This window comes from Lissotriton vulgaris, chromosome 7, assembly GCF_964263255.1.
Source record: "Lissotriton vulgaris chromosome 7, aLisVul1.2, whole genome shotgun sequence".
NCBI lineage: Eukaryota > Metazoa > Chordata > Amphibia > Caudata > Salamandridae > Lissotriton > Lissotriton vulgaris.
Window position 1 is genome coordinate 463080461 of NC_141695.1, and position 25286 is coordinate 463105746.

The window sequence follows — 25286 nt, forward strand, 5'->3', positions numbered from 1 at the left end:
AAGAGGGTGAAAGACAGGATAAGATAGTTAAAGACAAAGTAGAGAGGAGAAAAAAAGATAATTTGATAGAAAGAAGTGACAATGAAGTAAAGGGAAAAAAGGGAGTTAGAGAGACAGTGCCAGACACTGATAATGAGCCAGGGAATGAAGCAGAGAGCGAGGCAGCATGGATGATTGGAAAGGAGAGAGGACTGGGCAGAGAAGCGAAGGAGGCATGTATTGCTAAATTCAAACAGGATCCTTCTGCATAGAGTTACTACGGTTTGCTTGGGTACTCGTGTGGAGCCCACACATTTTTGTGCCACGCCCGTGAGTTGTTGTAATGCTAAGTACATCTACTCAGTGCTTTGCATCACTTTGTAGGACGTGAGCCTAAATAGGTACACCTCTGGGCGAAATGCCTCAGATGCAATTATGTCTCTGTGCATAGAATTTAATGAGTCTGAAAGCTCCAGACCAGATAATTCCAGATCCAGACACAAGGCCTGACACTTTTACTCATGTTTTATTGAGTACCCAGGGCCGGACTGGGAACCAAAACCATCCCTGGCAAAGTGCTTATCGGACTAGGTTCCTATTGTCTGCATTTCTGGCCTTTTGCTACTGCATAATCTCAAATATTTTACTGTTCTGCAGTTCAATTGTGGATCACTGGGTACAAAGCATGCCAGCTGAGCTTGCCTCCTGGTGCGGATCCCTCGTTGATTGAAAAGTTATTTCAGAAATGTCTTTTGTGCTGTTGTGAGTTCTATAAAGGGGCAGAGTAGATACCGCATGTCTTCTTGAACAGATCCACATAAGCGGCACACAGAGCCTGCTTTGTTGCAAAGCCAGGGATGGAGATGCTGGGCGCAGGGGAGCAATCCAAATCTATATTTCATAAAAGCAATTTTTATGTTTTTATTATATCCCAGGTTGAAGTAGGCTTGAGCACCCAGCTTCATATATGTGTTCAGGGTCATCCAACCGTGGGCTTTCTTTGAGAGTGCGTCCTTGTCCTCCAGCCATGAGAGGAGTTTCACTGTCTTCCAAACTAATTTTCTGAGATTTGGGGCGGTGTGACACCAGGCGCGCAACACCCATTGGACTCTTCGGGCTTCAGCCCCCCCCCCGTCGTGTGTGGCAGCCCGTGATGAGACAGATCCCGGGCACACACAGAGCCGCACCCGAACGTTTCACAGGTCTTTAAAAGACCATATGAATGTTAATTAGACCTTGCAGTTGTTTCACCCCTTCTAAGAGACCCTGCAGCTCCACTCTGCCTACTGATTAAAGGTTCAGCTACCCCCCGAAATATTTTCTTAGCTCCCCCCCCAAATTTGACTCTAGTTGAGCCTCTGTGTGACACACGATAGTAGCCCGGCGCCGCTATCTATTAGCGCTGGGATGCCCTCGGGTAACCACCGCTTTCAAGTGCCTTTTCATTCATTCATTCATATCACACATGGTAGGGAACAGGAGCTGTAAGCCACTGTAAATAGTGGTTTTCCGAGGTTTTGAGCTGCCGAGGTCCTTTAATGCCTCCCCTGCTGGTGACGGAACCACTCCATCATCAGCCGCGGTCGCGCTGTGCTGATGACGGAGCGGTTCCGTCACAGCCCGCTCGGAATGCCTGCGCGACGCGGATTCCGCGCCTGTGCTGAACGTTCTATTGAGAGGGCGGGGCCGTGACAGAACCGCTCCGTCATGAGCACAGCACGACCGCGGCTGGTGACGGAGCGGTTCCGTCACCAGCATGAGCCCGCCGCGCGGCCGCCCTGCCCCCTTAGCACTGCGGCGGAATAGCCGCTGCAGTGACGGGTTTAAGGGGTGTAAAAACGCCGCAGGACATGGGCACCAGCCTCAGCAACCTTTTTTGGGGGGTGGTTCAAACGTGCCTGGTAGGTACTTCTCGGCAGGAGGCTCAGTCCCTTTCTTACACGGTGCGACTGTTCAAGTTGGCTGGTATGCCTAGGTGCGAGCAGGCGCGCGCAACACCCATTGGACTCACCGGGCTTCAGCCCCTCCCCCCACCGTCGTGTGTGTCAGCCCAGATCCCGGGCGCACACAGAGCCGCACCCGAACGTTTCACAGGTCTTTAAAAGACCATCTGAATGTTAATTAAACCTTGCAGTTGTTTCACCCCTTCTAAGAGCCCCTGCAGCTCCACTCTGCCTACTGAATAAAGGTTCAGCCCCCCCGAAATTTTTTCTTAGCCTCTCCCCCCCCCCAAAAAAAAATTTGGCTCTAGTTGCGCCTCTGGGTGCGAGAGCTTTGTAATTTACCCTGCAGGCTGTCTGTCCGGAGCTGAGAATGGGTGGGGAGACATGAGCGGGGCTGGGGGAGACGTTCTTCGAGTGAGTGAACTGTTCTTCAAGTCCTCTCCGGCTGAGGGGGTGTGGCGCTTTCTGGAGCTTTGGTAATTGTTTTGACAACTTCATTGATATGGGTGCGGTTAGAAATACTTTCAAATTATCGGCATATTTACATATACTTCACTCGGTCCCTTTTGGAAGTCGGGGTGGTGCAGTATCGCGTCCCACCGGGGTTGCTATCTCGCCCCTCTGGCCCCCCTCTGGATGAGCCCCAATGGAGTCCCTTCGGTGGGTGGCGCTGAACTTCGCCCGGGCCCTGTGGCCTGCAGGGCACCTGGACTTGTGCCATGTCTCACGCGCGGCCGCCTAACCCACCCTGACAGGCACTGAGCCTGTTTATCTGGCGCAGGCAGCCGGCGGGCTCGGGCACTCCCTGCTCGGCTCACACGGGGCCCGAGGCTCCGGGGGTGTCTGGGCAGCGCTGAGTCAGGCCGCGCTTCATTGGGTGCAGATAATGCGGGCGCGGCCGCCGTGTTGTGGTAATGCTGAGGGCGAGGGTCTCCTGGCGCCCCTCCCTTCCCACTGCAGAGCTGCCCCGCAGGGGCACCGCTGGCACCTCTCGCCTCCCCCACCTCTGCTCACACCCAGATAGAGCTGAGGGAGAAGGCCGTGCGCCCATCGACGAGGTGGATACAGGTATCCCACGCCACCGACCCACAGCCCATCTTCCACCGCATTCCATGGCTGCATAAGGCAGAGCGGGTCTGATACACGAGAACAGATCTCGACACCGTGCTCAGGTGTCAGCTGGTCGTGTTCTCACATTGCTGGACGTGTCCTTGACGTGCTGGAAAGGACAGTCCCCATGTAGCTGGTTTAGTGCAGTGTCACAAGGCCTCTCTCCATCACCTGAGCCACAGCGCCCGCCGCGCCATCTCTTCCGGTTCCTCGGCGTCATGACATACGCGGAACGCCTCTAGGCTGGGCTCTTCCAGAACACTCACTGGCTCCCTCAAACCGAGGCCTCTTGCGCTCACCAGGCTGCCCGCTCTTCACGCAGCACTCACCCTCCTACCAATACAGCCAGCGAGCGAGTGATGTGTGAGCCTAGCAGGCATGATACCTGAAGTGTGACCCTCGCAGTAAATAAACTCACACCCATAGGCCGACAGCACAGCCCAAAGGCACGGACGCGCCAGTGTCTCAGCCATCTTACCGCGCACTGACTTTGCTGTTCCTTGTGTCCCTGTCATGGCTAGATGAAGGGCCTTAAGTGGGCCGGGTCTCACCGGATCTGAGCAGCGGCGGAAGTTGAGAAGTAACGGCATGACATCATGCCAGGTGAGCGTTGTAGGGGAAGGGAAATCCTTTATAGAGAGTCATTTTCTCTCTGGATTTCCCTTCTCTTTTTGAAACTCAGGAGCAGCAACATTGTCGTGGTGTCACCAGGGCTTTAAGTGGAAGTTTTTTCAATATTATATACAAGCCACATAGTTGCTGCTTATTTATCTTATGCAACTAGCAACCATTGACAAAGCAATAGTCGTGACACAGAATTTTATTTTACTTGTTTTTAAGCCATGCCCTTTTGAGGACCCCTCCCCCCGTTTTTTCATCCCACTTAAAGCACTGGCTAGATGTATTGCTACCTGAAGCGCCCTTGCAGACCTACTATCAGTAGTTATCTTTGAATTAATTTTCTTTAATCAAAAGAAAAAACATTCAGACATGGTCTACACACATTGGCCTTCTAGCAGAAAAAAGCACTGGCAAAGACAATAACTGTCACAGGCGAGATCCACTGGCTTTGCTAAAGTGGCACTAAAATGTGGATGTTTATCACTAATTTGGAGTGTATTCTTGTAGAAATGCTCTGTCCAGTAGCTACATTCCAGAGAAACTCAGCCACTGCAGGGCTTTAATATCAATTTCCTGCACATCTGCTCCTACATCAAGTCAGGGGAGAAGGAATTTTGACTTAACTATTTCCTGCCTGCAATTTGATCAGAGAAGGAGAGGTTTGGCAGGAGCTGAAGCAGCATCTCTGGAAAGAGGGAAGAACTACTTTAGTAGAATCAGGGGTAGTAGCTTCTCGTCAAATTGGCAGATGGCAGCAGTTTTAGAAAAGAAGAGAGGTACATGTCTGGAACTAGGGGAGAGCAGCACCTCTGGAAACAAGTGAAGACAGCATCCTTGAAAGAAGCAAAAAGCAACACATCTGGAAACAAGAGCAAGGGAATCTGGAATGGAAGGCAACTGGAATCGAGAGAACCACGCCAACACTTTTCCTTCTGCAAGGCAAAAATATCTTGCATCCTTTGGAAGGTAAAAGTTTCATATTAAGGACTTTTCCGCCTGTTTTGGAAGGAAATGTTAAAGAGGCATTTCACCATGGCTGCTCCATTTGCAAGGAGTGGAGTGAGCCTTTCAGTGCTTAATTTGAGCCTGTGGTTTCCGGTGCTCAGCACCGGCACTTAATCACAACACCTGCACTTTTCATGCGCACCATCTGTGCCTCAGCAAAACTGAGGACGCAAATACACTGTCCAAAGCAACATCATCGCATATGAAGCAGCTTCGCACAAGCCCACCAAAAATGAGCTGAATAATCAAACTGCAAACTCCAATCCTAAAACATAGGGGGAAGAGCACTAAAGGCTGCAGCATCCATGGGGGTGCTGCTGTGGCTCATTCCACCGCCTGGGAGAATGCCTGGCCAGCAGCAAGAAGTGTGTGTCATGCAGAGAAATGAATGACTTTCTAAAGATTTGCAGATCAGCCCACACACTGAAGGCAGTCCTGAAAAAAGCAGTGAATGCCATGGCCAGTCCCCTGATTGAGCCTCCGGAGGACAATGTGCACTATGATGAAGACTGGACCATACATATGTTATGTTGAATCGATTTGTAGCGTGCAACTTATCACCTGTGAGGGTATCCAGGTGCTGGAGCAGGAGTGAAGGTCAGGTGTCTACAGAGAGAGAGTGGTCCACAGGAAAATCCAAGTCCATATCAGTTTTCACACGGTTTTTTGTAATGGAAACACACTCAAAAAAAACTCTGGACCTCTTGAGTTTTTGAACAATAAAGTCTTGAAGAGGGTAATGAGTGTGTTTAGCATCAGTGAAGGTCAGGTGTATCTGCTCATTGAGCAGCCAGGTCTTCAGTTTCTCGCGGAAGTTGAGTAGAAATAGGGAGGCCCCGATGTGTTGCCGGAGGTCATTCCAGGTCGTGGTGGCAATGTAGTAGAAGGAGCGCCCTCCTGACTCGCTCCTGCAGATGCTGGGGACTCGTGCGAAACAGTGGCGCCTCGCAGTTGAAGTGCTGCGGGACAGTGGGGTGAGGGAGGGGCAGGGTGGGGGGTAGTGGAGTCGGACATACGACGTCCACGAGTAAAGTAAATAAATAAATAAATAAAAGTCGGCGATGCAGTGAGCACAAGGTAAAAAGTTTTGTTTATTTATTTACTTACTTTACTCGTGGACATCGTATGTCCGACTCCACTACCACCCCAGTGTGCCCCTCCCTTCCTCACCACCCGCAGCACTCCCATTGCGAGCCACCACTGGTGCGAGGGTGAGTGAGGCTGAGCGTAGGTGTCTGGTTGCATGGTAGAGTTGAACACGGTCGTTAAGCTATGCAGGTTCAGTATTGTGGAGGCCTTGTAGGCATGGATGAGCAGCTTGAATGGGCATAGTTTCTGGATGGGTAACCCATGTAGTTCTTTGATGCAGGTAGTTATGTGAGCTTTTTGTGGGACATCTAGGATGAGTCGGGCAGACGTGTTTTGGGTGGTCTGGAGGCTTTGAATTAGCTGGATGTAGATGCTGGCATAGAGTGCATTACCATAGCCCAGTCTGCTGGCGATGAGGGCTTGGATGACAATGCGTCTCGTGTATTTGGAGAGCCCTTTGAACAACCTGCGGAGCATTCTGAGGAAGCAGGAAGAAGTCATGGAGTTCACCTGTTTAAACATTGTGAGTTTGTTATCCAGGCTGATTCTAAGCTTTCACTGGCCACCATGAGGGGTCCCATGAAGAGCTCTTGTCTCTGAAGGTCAGGATCTGTGTTTTGTCCATGTTGAGTTGTAGCCAGTTCTTCCTTATCCAGTTGGTCATATTGGCCATGCAGGCTGGGAAGATAGTCCTTGGGGTGCTGTTCTCGTCAGTGAGGGAAAGGATGAGTTGTATGTCATCAGGGGAGGAAACAATGTTGGTGCTGTGGTCACATGATGTGGACGAGGGGTGCCATGTACATGTTAAAGGTCAGACTGAGGGAGGATCCTCAGGGAACTCCGCAGATGAGCTTCTTGGGTTCGGAGGTGTACGGGTAGAGTCTGACTCTTTGGGTTACAGCAGAGAGGAAGTTGGCAATCCATCTCAGGGCGGTTCCTTGAACTCCCTAGTTGTGTAGTCTTGAGATGAAGGTGCCTTGGGATACGGTGTTGAAAGCCACAGAGAGGTCGAGCAGGATGAGAGCAACGGTTTCCCCTAGGCCCATGATGGTCCGGATATTGTCTGTTGCTGCCATGCAGTAGTTGCTGCGGAAACCTGACTAAGTGATGTACAGGAGGTGGTGGTGTTTTAGGTGAGTGGAGAGCTACCTGTTGATCTCTTTCTCCATGACCAGGGCCACTTGCATTATGCTATTGTGTGGCGATTTTTGTATAATTATAGATTTGCCGAATTTGCCATATAATCAATCATCTGCCGCATAATCTGCAGATTTTAACAAAAACATTTTTTTTTCCTATCTCAAACGTTCAAAAGTTATTAAACAAGCTGTGACGTGCTGCAGTGCAGTGGTAGGCCCTTTGTAAAGGTTGACTGGTCACCTTTCCGTTTTTGCTATATCTGGTTGTAAAACTGGTACTAATGAGGTGCAACCAATGCACAGATAGCGTTAACAAGCAAAAAAATCAGAAAATAATGAATTAATACTATAATATGCCGCATCACTGCTACATAATTTGGCCCTCTCCTGCCTCAGAATTCCAGTGGCCCTGTCCATCATTTTGGATGGTAACGGTAGCAACAAGATCGGTCTATGGTTACTGAAGGTTTCTTTGTCCGTTAGTTGATGGTCGTTCTTTGCGGGGCTAGGAAGTTGTCTGACGAGGTCTTCTGAGGAGGGTTGTTTTTCAAAATTACTGTAAATATTGAGTAATTTATTGTGAAAAAAGTCAAAGAGGTTGTCGCAGAGTGCCTGCGATGGGGCGATGGCGTTGGTGGCTGCTGTGGGGTTGAAACATTCTTTAATGATGTTGAAGAGTTTTTGGCCGAAGTTGGAGCAGGAGTCCAGTCTCCGTGCGAGGGCCGCTTTCCTGGCTTCTTTGATCTGGGCGTGATATCTTCTAAGCACAGATTTGTAGGTGTCTCTTGTGGTGTGGTCTTGGCTTGTTCTCCATCTCCTCTCTAGCTGCTGACAGTAACGTTTGGTTATTCTCAGGTCTTCCAAGTACCAGCAGGCTTGAGGGTTTGTTCTTGCTTGTCTGACTTTCTTCAGGGGAGCCAGTGTGTTGGTGCAGCCTGAGATCTAGCCGGCGAATGTGGTTATGTCATTCTGTAGGTTGGTGGTGAGGACAGGCTGGCTGGATCTAAGGGTGCGAGTCCAGTACATGTCTGCTATCTTGTTCCAGCTGGGCATGATGTTGCAGGCTGGTTTCGGCTCTCTGGATTGGGGTGAATTGATGTGGGAGTATACAATGGAGTGGTCCATCCATGTGAGCGGCGTGAGGCAGCTGAAGGTAAAAGATCAACTGCTCATACATCTGGTTTCAGCAGGTTCGCTCTGAGACACACCCTCCTCCAAAGTGTCAGATTCTGACAAGAGACAAGCACCTAACAGCCATCATCAAGACAGGAGCTTCCGTTCATTTTTTGACTAAAAAGACCAATGAGGCACTCAGCTTCCAGCTGAGCATCAAACCTGCGAAAGTTAGAGACTTTCTCAACCACTGCCATTGGTAGGCATGTTCATGAATGTATGTCACTCAAAGAGGGGGGGGGGGGTGCTGCTGGTTTCTCAAACTCTAAAACAACTTTGGCTTGTGGAGTTCATTTTCTGAGTGCACATCACCGAACTTGACAGCCTTCTTGAGAAATTTCAGGAACTCTTTCAAGGGATACCGGGGCTTATTTACAAGGCCCATACGCCACTTTTGTGTCACTGTTAACATGGGAAAAGTGAGGCAAAAGTGGCGCAAGGGTCTTGTAAATCTGCCCCACAGTGTCTAAAAGGGAGAATGGTAAAGTTGCAAATAGACCACTCAGAACAACCAACTACACTAAGGCACAGATGGCTGGTGTTTCAACTCCGGTTGAAAGTGTAGACCCAATTGCAGAAACGATAGGAAGTTGACATTATTGAAAAGGTAGAGGGACCTACCCCCTCAATGTCCCTAATTGTTGTGACCCATAAGCCCAAGCAGCCCGGTGAAGTGAGGTTGTGTATAGACCTGAATCGCCCAAACATTGCAATCAAATCAGAAAGGCACCTCACTCCTGCAGTCGATGATATAGTAAGTGACTGAGTGCTGCATGCTTGTCTACACAAATGGACCTTTGCTAGAATATGAGATCACAAGTCCCACCGTATCACAGCATTTTCAACGCGCCGACGAGGGTTCCGACTTTACAAGATGTGGGGAGGTGCCTCGGGCAACCTCATAGTGAAAGAAGTGATGGGTGAGTTGGTGATGTTGGGAGAAGGTAATAAAAACACTTAGGACCTGATGTTCGGGGCAAAGCATGTTATACCAACACCACACGTCTGTGTCTTTGTATCGGTGTGGTACACCTCACAACATCACAGAGCTTTCTCTCTATCGTCTTTCTCTGGCGCAGCAGGCACAGATGGTCAAAGAAGCTGTGCCAAGCAAGAGTGCGTTCACCCCCTTACTGTGGCACTTGAAAATGAATCTGCATCTTGCAGACCTGTATATGTATGTATGTGATCTTTACATAGAGCATAGCGAACCTAGCCCAAAGCAGTGGACCTCGATTGCACTGGGACTGAACCTGTCTCGCGCCATTGACACACAGATCCACACAGGAGGAGCCTTAGACCCTTCCACCAATGGGACGCTTAACCTGTGCTCTTCTGAGTCCACCCACCACTGCAGAGGATCCACTTCATTCTCCATAACTTAAACTTCCCTCTGTTTGTGCAGATGTTTCGCTATTGTTGTTTCTGCTTTTTACTATTTTTTCTCTATTTGCTCCAAATTTACTTCTATTCTCCTAATGCAGGTGAGTGTAAGATTGAGAAAACACCTAAATCTTCATACACACATGACATTTCCCTGAATTAATTTCACAGATGTTGCAGGGACGAAAGGGGTTTGTTTTTTAACCTATGAGCTGGCGCCATCTGGTGTTTTTTGGTAAACACTGCACCTTCAGTTGATTTAAATTCCATCGTCTTTTGGGGTCACACACAAAGGAAGTCGAAGTGGCAAATCGAATACAGCATTAGCTACAAACAGTGAAAACGAATACATTAATCAATAGTGGCATTGTTAATGACCACCTAATAAAGAATAAAACCACATGAAAAGTGCATGCCACTTGTTGCTGTCACGCCTGCTTATATTTCGATTGTTGACAAATTGTTTCTTTGTTTTTTTTGTTCTTTGTATTCTACATCGGGTCACGGACTTTGAAGAGGCCGATCTTTAACCTGTTCCCTAGAATACAAAGGTCTGTCGTTATGTCATGCCGTGTGCATTTGCACAGCACATCCTACGTGCATGTTTCTGGGACATCCGTTGACTAGGGTTAGAGTGCTTTATAGAAATTTTATATGGTTGGTTGTATTTCGTCTAAATCAGGTGAGTCCAGGACTTTAAGTGGGCACGGACCTGCCAGTGTTTAACAAGCATTTGCAATGCAATAGGTCTCGCATTACTGAAAGTTTGAGTTATTGGTGTTGCATTATTATTGGAATTTTAAATGACAATGCCTTTAATTTATCTGTTTTAAAAACAACACATATAAAAGGCATGGTCATTTACAATGCCAGGAGCTCACTCTCGTAAATGCGAGGCATATTGCATTGCAAATGCTTGTTTTCTGTTGCTAAAAGTGGTTGCATGTTGACGTGTAAGCCCAAACAAAACACGTAACAAAAACAAAGGCAAAACAAATGCACATAAATCATGCTTTCCAACAATACACAACTCTGCTACACAACATTTCATGACCTCCCTTTTAGCTCTATTCGAATCTCTGTGCCTGTTTATCTAGGTGGGCCCCCTTGCCCCTCAATGCCCCGTCCACACTCCACTGCATCACACAGCGCGAGGGACCCCTGACCCCTCCGTGATCATTGACAATTATCCCCCTTGTCACAGGGTAGTTATCGTTAGTGCCGCAGGTGCAGTAGCACCAGAACTCTGGAGACTTCGAGGCCTACTGCACACCAGTCATGACTGTTTCACTCCTCAACTAGCAGACAAAGGGAGGGTTGATTTACCTTTCTTGCACCGGGGTCGATGGCTCCCATATAACTCCACCGCCCTCCGCCATGTGCACCTAAGCGGTGCCTGCATAAGCATAAACAAACATACATATGTTTAAGGCCCACTTCAATAATGGTTATTTATGTCAGTACTAGTGTTACGTTATCTCTGTTTCACACAGCACCGTTAACAAAGAGCCGAGTCCTTGTCTCGCGGCCTCAAGGCTGCGTAACAGGGATTTCATGAGACCCGAGCTTTGCACATCTTTCCACCCGGCCTGTGAACTTCAACAGCTGCTCGCGACTTGCAGCTCGGCCCGGGCTATTTTTAGGACGCTATTTCTGACATTGTTTGAAGTTCACACTTTCTTCATTATCTAATTGAACAAGGATCCTGCCCCTTCCTGGTGACCCCAAAGCATCCCGCACACGGTGTGTGCGGCATGAGGAGCCAGCGCCTCGTTTCTGGCTGTCGCGGAACAAGCTTAGCCGCAGCGTCTGACATGGCCTTGAGGTAGCCACCCTGGAGCAGCTCATGCACATCATGTGTCCTCTGCATTGTGCGGTTACGATTCTCCTGACACTGTACCTGTGGGCACGAGGCATTCCAGGAATGTGGGCTCCGTGTTGCACCACACTGCGCTGCACACCCTGGATCACCCAGTTCTAACGTGCCCCTGCAGTGTGTTGTTGTGAGGTGTGTGTACAAAACACTGATAACAAAAAAGGCTTCAGAAACACAACAAGACCATTTACTGTAAGCTACATTTTTGATTAATATTCAAAATCTTCAGTATCAACATTCCCTAGGTGCCTTCATGTTGGGTCGTGTGACTTCTGAAAGGAAACAAAATGTACACTGGGACACGCATTTCATGGATGAAACACTCACACCCTTCACAGAAACAAATGGAAAAAAGCTGCGAGTGGTGCGCGCGAGCAGCCCACCTCTCTTTCCTTCTTTCATTTAGTTGTTTCCCTGTGAAATGGATCCTAAAGAGAAGAAGCCCACAGCGAGACGTGGTTTCAATTATCGCACCCGTGTCTGGGCACGTGTCTGGGCACGATAATTAAAACCACATGGCAGCGGTGCGGGTAACCGACACCAATAGGCCATGGGCGGAGCAATGCGCCCGCCTTTGGCCAATTGCGTGCAGTCTTTGATAAAATGATGTACACAAAGGCCAATAGCGTGGGCCAAAAGGAAAAGCACACGCACAAGTGTGTGCGATGCCTAGGTCCGTTTTGAAACCCCCTACAGAGGTCTCTCGCCTGCACGAGGAGTGCTGCACACTGCAACGCTAGGCGTGAGACCTAATAAAAAGCAGGTGCCAAGACGGGTCCCTATCGAGCTCCTGATTTTCGCCTTCACACTCGGTGGAAAAAATAAATCTACACTCCTTAGCAGTACCACCCATCACTGCCTTTAATGTAACTTCAAAGAGACTCGTTATACTTCTTTCAGTCTCATCATTTCAGAACAGAAGCATTTTCAATATTATATACAACAAAGCCATAGTTGTTATTTATTTACCTAATGCAACTAACAACTATTGACAAAGCCAATAGCCCTAGCTTGCTCTAGGTATTATGTTACTTGTTTATTATATATCTGGATGCAGCGACAGGAGCAGCAGAATACCAGTCGGGCAGCACACTATGCTAAACATTAGTTTTCAGTTTATATGTTTTTAAGCCATGCCTTTATTTACATTGCCCACGCCCCTATGAGAGACCCCCCTAGTTTTTTCATCTTACTTAAAGCCCTGGGTGAGTTATAGTACATTGTGAACGGCGAGGCCAGAGTAAACTAGTATATTGCTTAGTGAAGGATATTATTGTCTAGTAGCCTGTAAGGCTCTGTGATGAGTCTGTGAGGGAGAGTTGTGTTCACCAGGGGGCTGCTAGAAAGGGAGAACTAGGAATCGGCAGCCTCCAGATTTTAAGACGTTTTGTTGGCCTAACCTCCTCTACTTTGATTATCTGGGAATGATAAGGCTTCTCACAAGGGACTGTCTAGCTCATCCAGCTGCAGAATTACCTAATCTAATAAATCACCCCATTGTAACTGATTTCTAGCTCTGTCAGAATTGGTATGGCGAATTTGTAAATGGGGGTAATGTGTACAAATGCATGAAATAATGTGTATGGCACACTAGGACGAGGCTGGGATTCAAACATAGTCAATACTGTCAGCATCTTTGTTTACTGTTTTTCTTACGTTTTTTTATGTTGTATTTGATTGGTATTTATATAGTGCATTGCGGCAAATACTGAGGCAGAGCTCGGATGCTTGACTGCCTTATCCAGTTTCGTCCTGAGTGGTTTTTTGGTGTAAATCTGTTCAGTAGTTTTGGAGAAATTAAGGTTAGAAATGTATAGGCATGTTGATAATTGATCCGGTGAGACTCCTGTGGGATGCAAATTAAAAGAATTGGAGTGATTTGTTTGGTCGCAAGTGTGTTTTTCCCCATTGGCCAGATCCTGCGGGAGCGAGCAATCTTATTTGCTGGCAGCAACATGAAAGAAAATGTTGCTGCTGCCATTAAAGGGCATGGTTCTGTGCCCAACCCGTCCAAATATGTTCACATCCATGGGTTGGACTTTGGGCCTAGGCTCAAGCGAGGCCCTGTGCCCAACCCCTTTCATTAGTGAGGGCATTTGGAAAGGTGTACATATTGGAGAAGTGTGGCTCACTGGTTAGAGGAGGCAGACCTGGAAGCAGAGGTCAGCCTGGGACCAGGGTTCAATTCCCGGCTTGGCGGGGTCTTGAGTTCTAAAATGTCCACGGACTCGACAATTCTCGCTCCGGTGCCTACTCGATTCACGGGTTCACACTCTGCGACTCTGGGCAATAGCTTGCTTAATCTCCACAATGGCCCCTTGCGGCGGGATCCCTGGCTTTCACCTTGCAGATACCCTGCCGGGTTTATCTCACAGGGGAATACCAGGACGGGTTCCCTAAGCAAGCGCTTAGAAACCGCTTGGTGATTTGCGCTATATAAATTCCTGTACATTTACATTTATGTACATATTTATGTATGGTATGTGGTATTTCTATAGAGCAAAGTTACCTAAAAGCCAGGGAGTGCTATACATGGCCCAAGGCAAACTTAAAATCAGCAAGTTATAGGATAGGAAGTTGAGTTGTGGATGGTTAACACAATGTGATGTAGTGTTCTTTATAGAGTTGTCTTTCAACTCTTTCCTAAATTGGGTGGCGTTTCGGCAGTCCTGGTGGATACCGGGATGTTATTCCAGATCCTGGGTGCATAGATGGAAAATGCTGGTTATCGTGCTTCTACTTTTTTACAGTTCCTAGTCTGCAGTTAGATGGTGTCCTGCATGTACCGAGACCACCAGAGATGGTGAGCTTGACTGCAAGATAAGTGGGGGTGCTGATTGTGATGGCTTTGTAAATGATGCAGCTGGTTTTGAAGATGATGCAAGCTGGCAAGGGAAGCCAGTGCAGTTTAATTAAGGTGGGAGTGATGTTATCTTATTTCTTCAGGCTCTGGCTGGGACGTGCTGAGGCATGTAGGATGCCCCTAAGGGGTATCGAGCGTGGAGTCTAGGAGGTATGTACAAGGAAATTACCACCATCCTGGTACAAGAGTACAAAGGCTAGAACAGCATGTTTGAAGTCGCTTTCTGGGAGAAACTGTTTGACTTTTTAGGGCTCGCAAGCGAAGCGTAGCGAAAAGCCTTTTTGGTAGGGTTTAAAAAATGGACCTGGAAATAACACACAGCTCGTGCGTGTTATTTCCTAGGTCCATTTTGATTGGGCTTTGCGTGCATGCTGTTTTTTTAACAGAACATGCAATAGGCCATAGGCGTTCGCATAGCTCCGCCTATGGCCTATTGGTGTCTGATACGTGCACCAAAGCCCACATGTCTTCAATTATCGTGGCCAGACACGGGCACGATAATTGAAGACATATGCTCGCAGTGGCGTGAGTGCGCACCACTCGTGAGCTTTTTTTAGGGGGGATCCATTTCACGGCGAAGCCAGTAAGCACTGTGTCAAATGAATGGTCATATGTTTCCGTAACCCAAAAGGGACTTTTCATTAAATTAGGAACGAGGTAATGCTGGAGACGTGTAGATTGCACACAAACCTGCAGGGAGTGCTCAGGGCCGCAGTTTTACAGCTCGCCGACTCTGAAAGGATGAAAGGCAGAGTTCGCCTTGCCTGGATTTAAATCCCTGCTGCAGTCGCCGCGAGCCTAGTGCAGTCACATTTTTTAGAATATGATCATCCCTTCTGTGCGTTAATGTGCCGCACTTTACTGCTGTGCAACTAGATACACTTCTCAATGCATTCCTGAGTTTTATATAGCACGGGCGCAAGTGTGCTGCACAGAGTAATAAGCAACCATTAAAGATAGTACCTTCAGACAATGTGCAGTGCTGGTTTGCCCTGCCCCCCTCCCACGCATTGAGATGCCTCAAGGTGCCAACCTCCAAGCTTTCAGATACCTGTTCGGTTTGTACACTCTGCTTGTAAGTTTTAATACCGCTTACCTTCAGAAGTTCATTTTTGTAGGGATAGGAAGATCTCTGGGGGTACAGGGGGCTTCCTACTAACAAAATACATTAGGCTTGGGGGGGAGGATAGTTGCTGAAATAAAGTTTGATTTAAATGCATCACATTATGCACGCTTAGGGTGTAGTTGAAGATACCCAGAGGCTATTCTTTGGGGTACCAGTTTAACTAATTGTTACTGGATCTCTGTTCCTATAACCAAGCAACCGTCATGTGCTACCTTAGGCCAAGCCTTTGTCTAGGTGGATGACTACAGCTCCCAGGATGCATCAGGTGGACAAATGACGGCGGGGCTGGGTTGAATGAATGAATGAATGAAATTATTTGTAGAGCGCACGATGGCCAAAACGGCTTCCTGGCGCTGGGAGCTCTAAAGAACCGAACAGACAGAGCCAGGAGGTTAGCGGGGGTAGGCCAGGGTAAACAGAAAAGTTTTTAGCGCTTTACGGAAGTGTGAAAAGATAGGGATCGAGCGCATAGAAAGAGGAAGGGAGTTCCAGAACCGGGGAGCAAGAACAGAAAAACGGGTTCCACCAGTGCGAGATTTATGAAAGCGAGGGACAGTGAGGAGGGCAGAAGATGATGAACGGAGAGTGCGGGCAGGGGTGTGACGGGAAATCAAAGAATTGATGAAAGCCGGTGCAGAGTGATCAAGGGCCCGATAAACAAGGCACCCTAGTTTGAACAGGGATCTCTGCAAAATGGGCAACCAGTGAAGGGATTTGAGGACGGGAGTGATGTGATGGGTTTTGGGCAAGTGAAAGATAAGACGGGCAGCCTGATTCTGGATAGCTTGTAAGCGGCGGATTTCATAGGCAGGAATGCCAGCGAACAAGCTATTGCCATAATCAAGGCGGGAAGTGATAAGGGCAGAAATGATGATTTTAAGGGATTCAAGAGAAAAGAAACGAGAGATTTTCCGGATCATCCGGAGGGAGAGAAAACAGGAGGACACCACGGCACTGACCTGGCCGTGCATGGACAGGTCCTGTCTGACCTTGATGCCCAAAGTTTTAACGGAGGGAACGGGGGTGGGAGGAGGACCGAGAATGGGAGGCCAGAAAGCAGGGGACCAGGGGCTGGATGAGCCGCCAATCAGGACAAGCTCAGTCTTATCTCGACTGAGCTTGAGGTGGTTGGCGCTCATCCACCCAGAAATAAAGACCATGGTGGAGTGAAAAAAGGATAGAGAGTGAGAAGAAGAGGAAAGATCAAAGACGAGCTGGAGGTCGTCAGCGTAGTTATACACAGAGACCCCCAGCTCAAGAAGGGAAGAGATAAGAGGGTGAATATAGAGATTGAAAAGAAGGGGAGAAAGAGAGGAACCTTGGGGGACCCCACAGGGCACCGGGAGGGGGGAAGCAGAAAAGCCGGGAAGGTGAACGGCTTGAGAACGGCCTGTCAAAAAGGAGGTGATCCAGGAGAGGACAGAGCCTCGTATGCCCGCTGCGCTGACACGGTCCAAAAGAATGTTATGGTCGACCGTGTCAAACGCAGCGGACAAGTCGAGGAGGATCAAAGCTTGGGGAGAGTTGACATCGGCCTTGGCTTTAAGCTCGTCAAGGACGGCTAACACCACGGTTTCGGTCGAATGACCCGAACGGAAACCGGCTTGGTGAGAAGCCAGGAGCTGGTTCTGTTCAACATAAGCAGAGAGACAGGAAGTAACGTAAGATTCGAGAATTTTAGCAAGATAGGGAAGAAGAGAGATAGGTCTAAAGTTAGAGGGAAGAGAAGAATCGAGACCAGGTTTTTTAAGAATGGGAGAAACAATAGCAGATTTAAATGAAGAAGGGACCAATCCAGTGGAAAGAGAGGCATTAAGAAAGGAGAGAGGGGTATCAGGACAGGAAGAAAAAAGAGTTTTGAGAATGCGGGCAGTGGCACAGTCAGTGGGGGAACCAGACTTGATTTTAGTGAGCAGAGCTAGAAAAGAGTCCAAGGAGAGGGGGGGGAAAGAAGAATAGGAAGATTTAGGCGCAGAGGGAACAGAGTGAAGAGGAGTAAAAGGAGTGACCAAGATGTTAGATTTAATTTTTACAATCTTCTCGATAAAGAAGTTGTTAAGAGAAGAGCAGAGGGCCTGGGAGGGCGTGAAATGAGGGCAAGCACGATCAGAGGTGGCCAAGTTGTTGACCAAAGAGAAGATTTCTTTAGCTTTTTTAGCCGAGAGCGCCACTTGTTCAGAAAAGTACTTGGTCTTAGTGGCCAAGATGGCCTTCTTGTACTCCTTAAGAAGTAATTTATATTTGGCCTTGTGGTCAGGGCAGTAGCTACTGCGCCAAAGGCGCTCTGAGCGTCTAAGCTCCAATTTAAGAGTCTTGAGCTCCGGGCTAAACCAACGGTGAGCCTCGTGAGGGCGAATGGACTTGACTAGCTTGAGGGGGGCTACTAAATCACATGCAGAAGAGAGCCAGTTACCAACTGCAGCGGCCTGTGAATCAAGGGGAATGCCAGTGAGGTCTGGGGAAGAAGAAGCAGGGAGTGAGAGAGGGAGGCCAAGTCAACACGATTCCAGCTACGGGAGAAGACATTCTTGGGACGAAGGGGCTTGTGGGGGGAACCAGTGGTGATAGAGAAGGAAATGAGAGAGTGATCAGACGATGTACAAGGAAGGATGCTGGGGGGGGGAAACTATGTCCTGGGATGACCAAACTTGGTCCAGGATGTGTCCAAAATTGTGGGTAGGGACCAGAACATGGGACTTAAGGTTAAGACAGAGGAGAGTGGCCGTGAAGTCCTTGGATGCTGAGTCCTCCCTGGGGTCGCCAGGCCAGTAGTTAAAGTCCCCAAGCAGGAGGACAGAGGAGTTATTAACCACCAGCGTGGCGAGGAGTTCCTGCAGGGAGGCCACGAACAGGGGCATGTTCAGGGGAGGGCGGTAGACAAGGACAACGGTGAGAGGTGCAGACAGATTGGAGGAGCGAGCGACCAGGAAATCCACTCCAGCAATGGGTGCTTGGGGGAGAAGCTGGAATTGAATAGTGGATCGGACAATCATGGCAACACCCCCCCCGATCTTGTCCGCAGGGCGGTCGGCCCGAAGGACATAATAAGAAGGGGGAAGTATGGCAAGAATGTCGGGGAGGGAAGCCTCCGAAAACCATGTTTCCGGGTTCTTGGTGTTTCGAGTGGCATTTCTTCCTTGAACCGAACAGACCCTTGCTCCCAAGGAAATAGTTTGTGCTTTCAATAGCAGGCACATAATTGCCTTCTTTACACACGTCTTGGTTTTCTCTACACTGTTTATAATAACTCACTTCAGGCGTTTCCAAAAGGCTGTAAATGTCAGCTGTTACTTTTACCCAAATAAGTGATACTTTATTTACAGAAGCGTGAAAGGGCGAGTATCTCTTGTAGAGTGTATGCAGGATTGGGTGTGTGGAGGGGGGGAGGGGCTGTGTATTAAATACAACAATGGGTTGGGGAAGTTGCCTTTCTGTATGTGTGTGTGTGTGTATATGTATATATGCTTTTTCTTTTGGTAAGGCCGGCTTATTTACCGGTCTTTACAAGTGTTTCTGTGATTTCTGGAGATGCTATCCACCGCGCAGGGCTGCTGCATCCGCACTGCCCTGGTACTCTGCAGCATGCAGCACCCATGACTCTTCCCCCTCCTCTCATACTATGTAGCCGGAATTCGTCTGACTGGACAGAGGAAAAAAAAGTTAACGGACGTCTGTCTACTGACTTCTGTCCAAAGCTCGTAGCCTGGTGGTGACATTGCGAATTCGCGGAGGACTTCCGTTTTTCTTCATTTTATTTTTTAACTTGTACCATTTTGAATCCCTACTTTTAAACACATTGTGGCTGAACAGTGATTAGAAAAATGGTCCATATATATAAAAAAAAATTACTTCATAGTTAATGGGCTGTACCGTGCATTCCTTTTCATGCTGGAAAACCGTTTTTTATTTTCCAGTTGCAAACATTTTTTTTAAACCCCTGCCTTGAAGGCTCAAAGAGACCAACTTCTCTTTTAAACAAAAAGGTTGCCGCAGTGCACACCAGTCTTCTACTCAACAGGTGGGTGGAAAAATATCCCACCAAGGGAGATTTATACCGGTCTACCAATTTTCGAAGTAGCACAGCTCCAAGTCCAGGCAGGGCTAATCCAACTTTCATCCATCCCAGGTTGATAAAAGGGGTTCCCTTGAGTCAGATAAATATTTCTATTGCATTAAGAGACAAGAGAGGGTTCCTATTGTAGTGGGACCACCACCCTCCTGCTGTAGGTTTTCACCAGTGCCTAACATGTACCCAACTGACATGGACTTCTGATTCAGCTTCCCACATAACCAGTTTGTTTCCCGCTTTATTTTCCCCCTCACACCCCCTTCCACACCCCATTCCACACCCCATTCATATGTTTTCCCTGCAGTGCATTGAATCTGCCTCGGGATTTGTATGTTGTGTACAAGCCGGCTCTATAACCTGGGGCCAGGGCCTTTGTTATCATTTGTTTGCAGTGAAAACAGACGGCCATTGGATGCCACATTTTGTCAGGTGGGACTCCTCCCAAACAAGCAGCCACTGTTGGCATGACACATCAGAGGCTGGCATCAGGGGCGGCCTTAGGCATGTGCAAGCTGGGCACCTGCACAGGGCCACCAAACCCCAGGGGCCACCACTCCAATATATATCCTTAATATAATAATCCTCTGAGGATGGATACATATTTGCGTGGCGACCCCTGGGAGGGATTTGGTGGCCTCCGGCTCTGTTCCACTTCAAACACCCTGACCCCCCCCCCCCCCCACCTCTTCACTGGCCTCTGCGCTCCGCCCGGACCCCCTCTTTCGGGGCCCCCTACCTACGTTCCCTGCCCAGGGCAGCCATGAGCCTAGAGCCGCCCTTACTGGCATAGCCAGTTTTGGATGGCTTCAAACCGGTGGAGCTGGTGACCTGTGGCAGAACTTCTGTCTTGCTTATAGATACATTTATATTCTGTATAAATGGCAGGTGGTGCATAAAACCGACTTCCCAGTACACTGTACAATCCATTGAAAATGAGACATAAGTATATGTGGCAGGCGTGCTCTTTTTATTTGCCCCTACAAAAACACTATGTAGGCATGTTCAGGAGACCTCTCCTGACCCAACGCGCTTTATAACCGAAAATAAATAGGGCATGAAACCTAGGGGAAGTAATTCTGTCTCAATGGCCAACTGCGCCCTTTAAAAACAGTGTGGGTTCCAGGAACCTGTTTTACTTTCTCTTCGTGAGGAGGCATTATCAGTAGAAGTCCTTTCCCTAAAGTTGCTCCGCCTTTAAAAAGGTAAATGTTTTTGAATTTCTGCAGGGATGCCGACTTTTGTAGGTAATTTGCACATTACTAGAGGTGAGTGAGCCACTGAAAGCTCGACCCGGAAGACTGGCTCTGGCTCAGCTTGATGTCCTGTTGGAACCTCGAGCCAACAACGAGCCAAGCTTTCATGTGGCTACTGCCTCCCACCCTCTACCCGGATGTGGCATTAGAGCCAGAGATGCCAACTTTTAACTAGGAAATCAGGTCCTGTCTCGGCTTAAACCTACTGTGATTCTGGGTAAATCGCTTAATCTCCCCCGGTCTATAAACAATGCATGTGACCTTGTGTAATGTAGCTGGTGCTCGGCCTTCGGGTCAAGTTCCCGCTTTATTTAAAAACTTACATGCAATACAATTCACTTTTGCATATCCCTTTCATGTTTACCTAAAACTTTTACGTGTCCTTTGCAAACAACCACACATTTCACACCTGTAGCGGATGCCTTAGCCCATTTAGCTACCAAACTATCTGTGTGTCTGTATCTGTGTGTCTGTGTATCTCTGTGTGTCTCAGTCTATGTGTGTGTGTCTCAGTCTCTATGTGTGCGTGTCTGTCTCTGTGTGTGCGTCTCTCTTTATGTATATGCCTCTGTCTCTGTGTGTGCGTTTCTGTGTCTGTGTACATGTCTCTGCCTTGTGTGCATATCTCTGTCTGCATGTGTTTTTTGCTGTGTGTGCGTTCCTGTATCTGTGTGTGTGTGTGCATCTCTATGTGCGTGTTTCTGTCTCGGTGCACATCTGTCTCGGTGTGCGTGTCTCTATCTGCGTGTATTTTTCTGTGTGTTCGTCTTTATCTCTGTGTGTGCGTCTCTATATGTGCATTTGTCTCTGTAAGTACGTCTATTCTCTGTGTTTGCATCTTTGTTTCTATGTGTGTCTCTGTCTGTATATGCATCTTTATACGTGTGTCAGTCTTTATGTGTGCGTGACTGTCTGTGCGTCTCTGTGTGTATGTTTCTATGTGCATGTCTGTCTCTCTGTGTGCGTTTGTGTGTTTGTCTCAATGTATGTATCGGTGCATGTGTCTCTCTGTATGTTTGTCTCTGTGTATATGTCTACTATTAGCCTCACTGGCAATGTAAACATGGCATGGGAACACTATAATACACATACTTACTCCACAGATACATACAAACCTGCTATTCCCTAACACACACAGTACACAAACCAGCAAACATATCCAGCTAAATATAAACAATGCCAAATTCTTTAACTCTAACTAATGCGAGACCTGTTGCATTGCAAATGCTTGTTTTTAGAATAGAGCTGGTACGAGGATGTCTTTGTTATTTTGGGCAAGGTGTTCCTTGAGGGAGAAGTTGGCGCTCAAGGTGAATTCAAGTGATTTGGTTTTGGTGAAAGTTGAGATTCAAAGCCATCACGATGTTTCACATGGAGCCGGGTTTGTACTGTATCTTATTTACTGTTCTTGGCAAATAATAGGAGTTCTGTCTTGATGAGGTTGAGCTTCAGGTAAGTGCTGGTCATCCAGGTTTGGATGATGAGCAATCAGTGTTTGTGGCATTGGATGTGTAAAGGAGAGCGCTGGTACAGCCACCAGAGAGGAGTTTATAATGATTAAATAAACAAATAGTGCCATCATTATTGGCTAAAGAAGCAGAAAGTAGAAACTGTACAGTTAATCAAGTCTTTATTTTGCAGTGTTGCAGGTAAAGGTAAAGAAGGCTGCCATGAGCTGATTGAGGCCTACAAGGAATGTATGAAGACCCTCGGAATCAAAGTCTAGAGTCTGTCCACTTGGTGAGTATATCTAGCATATGGAGACATTTTGCATGCCATCAGTATTAGTGAAACCTGGTGCACTACTCCTTGAACTTTGCACATGTGAAAACTGACCTTCTTTACATAGGTTGCATGTGTTAGGCCTGACAGCATTCTGAATGAAGATTGCATGTAATGAGAAGCGGTGCATGAAACTGTTGATTCTATTGCACTTGGAACTTGGCATTTGTGTTTGGTGAAACATGCAAACCTTTACCTCTTAAAACAAGTGAGAGAGCGAGAGAGACAGAATGAGTGGGAATGTAAGTGTGCATGAGCGTGTGTGTGTGTGGGTGTGTAGGTGTGTGGGTGTGTGTGTGTGCGTGCGCGTGTGTGTGTGTGTGTGTGTGTGCGTGTGTGTGTGTGTGCGTGTGTGTGTGTGCGCGTGTGTGTGTGTGTGTGAGCGCATGCACCTACCCTAGCCCCAGCCAATGGTAATTAAGACCCAAGAAATAAGGAAGGTTGTGGCATGTCTTGCTTTGCATCTTTGAAATAAAACAGTAACAAATATCCCACTGACAGTGTATGTTTAGATGATCCTCATAATAAATTAATAATATTAGTAGCTTTTTTAAATGGAGGATTGTGAAAAGAGTAAATAAACTACTAACTACTAGTGGAGCATTGTAGTACGTCTTCTTCATCCAATTGTTAAAATGCCCATGGTGAGATTAACCATGTGGAACAATGGTCCGTAACGCAATATGCTGACTGAATGACTGAAAGCGAAATGCCTAACGTTTGCAGCCATTTTTTTGTTTGTGTATATATGTATAAAGTGGAGAAGAAAAAAAATAATATATATATATATATGTAATATACATCCTCATTGAAAAAAAATCGAAGGTTACAGGGACGTTATAGGTAGGCTCCGATTTCACTCATACAAAATCAGTGAAATTCAACAGTTATAATTAGCTGAACTAACTATAACTCCCCCCCCCCCGCAATGCACTGCTTATGATCTCACATATTACATCACTCATGGCACAGTCATGAAATCACTGATGACATTTCAAATGGCATCACTGATGACATCATTCAGTGACTGTGTTTTTAAAAAGTTTATGAGTGTAAAATATATATACCATGGTGTATTAGTGAATCAGTGGGTGTATGAGAGCTTGTGTGGATGATTCAGTGGGTGTATAACTGACTGTATAAGTGAGTGATTAGGTGTCTCCATGAATGTATGGGTGAGGCATTGGTTGTGTGAATGTCTGTATTAGTGTTAGTTGGTGTCTAAGTGGCTTTTTGGGTGTGTGAGTGGGTATGTGGCTACCTGTATGGATGAGTGACTGGTTGTCTGAGTACCTGTATTGTTGACTGTGTGGGTGGGTGAGGGGGTAAGTGACTGCCTGTATAGATGAGTGAGTGGGTAAATCAGTGGCTGTATGGGTTAATGAGTGCATGTGTGAGGGGCTATATGCATGAGTGAGTGTGTGTATGGCTGTGTGGCTGAGTGAGTGGATGTGCAAGTGGAACATGAGTATGTGAAAGGTAGTATAGGTGAATGATGGGGTATGTGAGTGACTGTATGGGTGAGTGAGTGAATGTGAGAGTGGCTGTATGGGTGAGTGTGTGTTTCTGTCAGTAACTGTATAGGTGAGTGAGTATGTATTAGTATCTATATGAGTAAGTGAGTGGGTGTGTGTGTATCTGTATGGGTGAGTACATGGCTGTGTGATTGACTGTATGGGTGAGTGACTAGGTGTGTGAGTAGCTCTATGGGTGACTGACTCAGTGTGTGAGTGGCTGTATGGGTATATGGGTGAATGTGTCAGTGGGTGTATTAATGAGTGAGTGGGAGTTTGAGTGCCTGTATTGGGTCAGTAAGTGGATGTGTGTGTAGATCCATGAATCAGTGAGTGGCTGTACAAGTACTGGTATAGGTCTGTGAATGGATATGTGGGAGTGGGTGTGGGTGTATTAAAGGTTCTACGGGGCTGTGAGTGTTTGTCATGATTCTGTGGATGATGCCATTAGTGATGTCATTTGAGATATCATCAATGATGTCACCGACCATGTCATGAGTGATGTAATATGTGAGGTCATAAACAGTGCATTGCGGAGTGCGAGTTATATAAAACCTGTAACCTTTGTTTTTTTAGTGAATTTCTAAGGTTTATTTTATTTCATTTCCTAACTATAATAGCCATGCAACCTTTGGTTTTTACAGTGCATTTCTAAGGTTTTTCAAATTCTATTTCCTAACTATAACGCCCTTGTAACCTTTGGTTTTTTAAGTGAATTTCTATGACTTTTTTTAACTAGTAGTCTCAATTGCAGAGTGGTAGAGAACGTGGGTGGGGCCTCTGACCACCTCTCAGCAATCCTGCTATTTCGGACTTACTGGTGGTAACAGGAGAGCTTCTGGGCCATCAAAAACCCTCAGCATCCCAGAAGACTACATCCCCCGACCAGCAATGGTGCACTGGGACCATAGAGAGACTCAAGGCCCAGCAGTCCCTGCCGGCTCCCCGCCTCCTGCGGGAGCCTGCATTGCTTTGACACAGAGGGAGCTGCTAACATGCAGCTCCCTCTCTGTCAAAGCAATTGTGCTCACTTTCAGCCAGCGAGAGCATTTCTCTGCTCTGCTTGTTGGAAACTAGCACAGTTTGCTATGACTTGGCGGGAGCAGTGAAGGCACCCTGGGACATAGCGGGGACTGGCCCTGAAGGGGAGGTGGTCCCCAGAGACATCTTTGGCTCCAGGAGGGGATTCTGCACGGCCCCTCTCATTTTATAGAATTTTCCCCGGGGCTGCGATGTGCTGCGCGGCCTGCCATTAATTAAAGTTAAAGCAGCCCCCTTTAAATATAAGTTAAAGCTCTGGGGAGGTGGTGGCCCCGGATCTACAGGGGGTCCACGCGGCCCTCTGCATTTTTTATGGTAAA

General features: G+C 47.5%; 1 long non-coding RNA gene across 1 annotated transcript in view; it reads left to right on the forward strand.

The window, feature by feature from the left end:
• Positions 1–25286, forward strand: part of LOC147701869 (uncharacterized) — a 124210-nt gene that overhangs the window by 89362 nt on the left and 9562 nt on the right. Inside the window, exon 2 of the long non-coding RNA XR_015297484.1 lies at positions 22271–22369. This is a non-coding gene — a long non-coding RNA (uncharacterized LOC147701869). The remainder of the gene's footprint in view (positions 1–22270; positions 22370–25286) is intronic.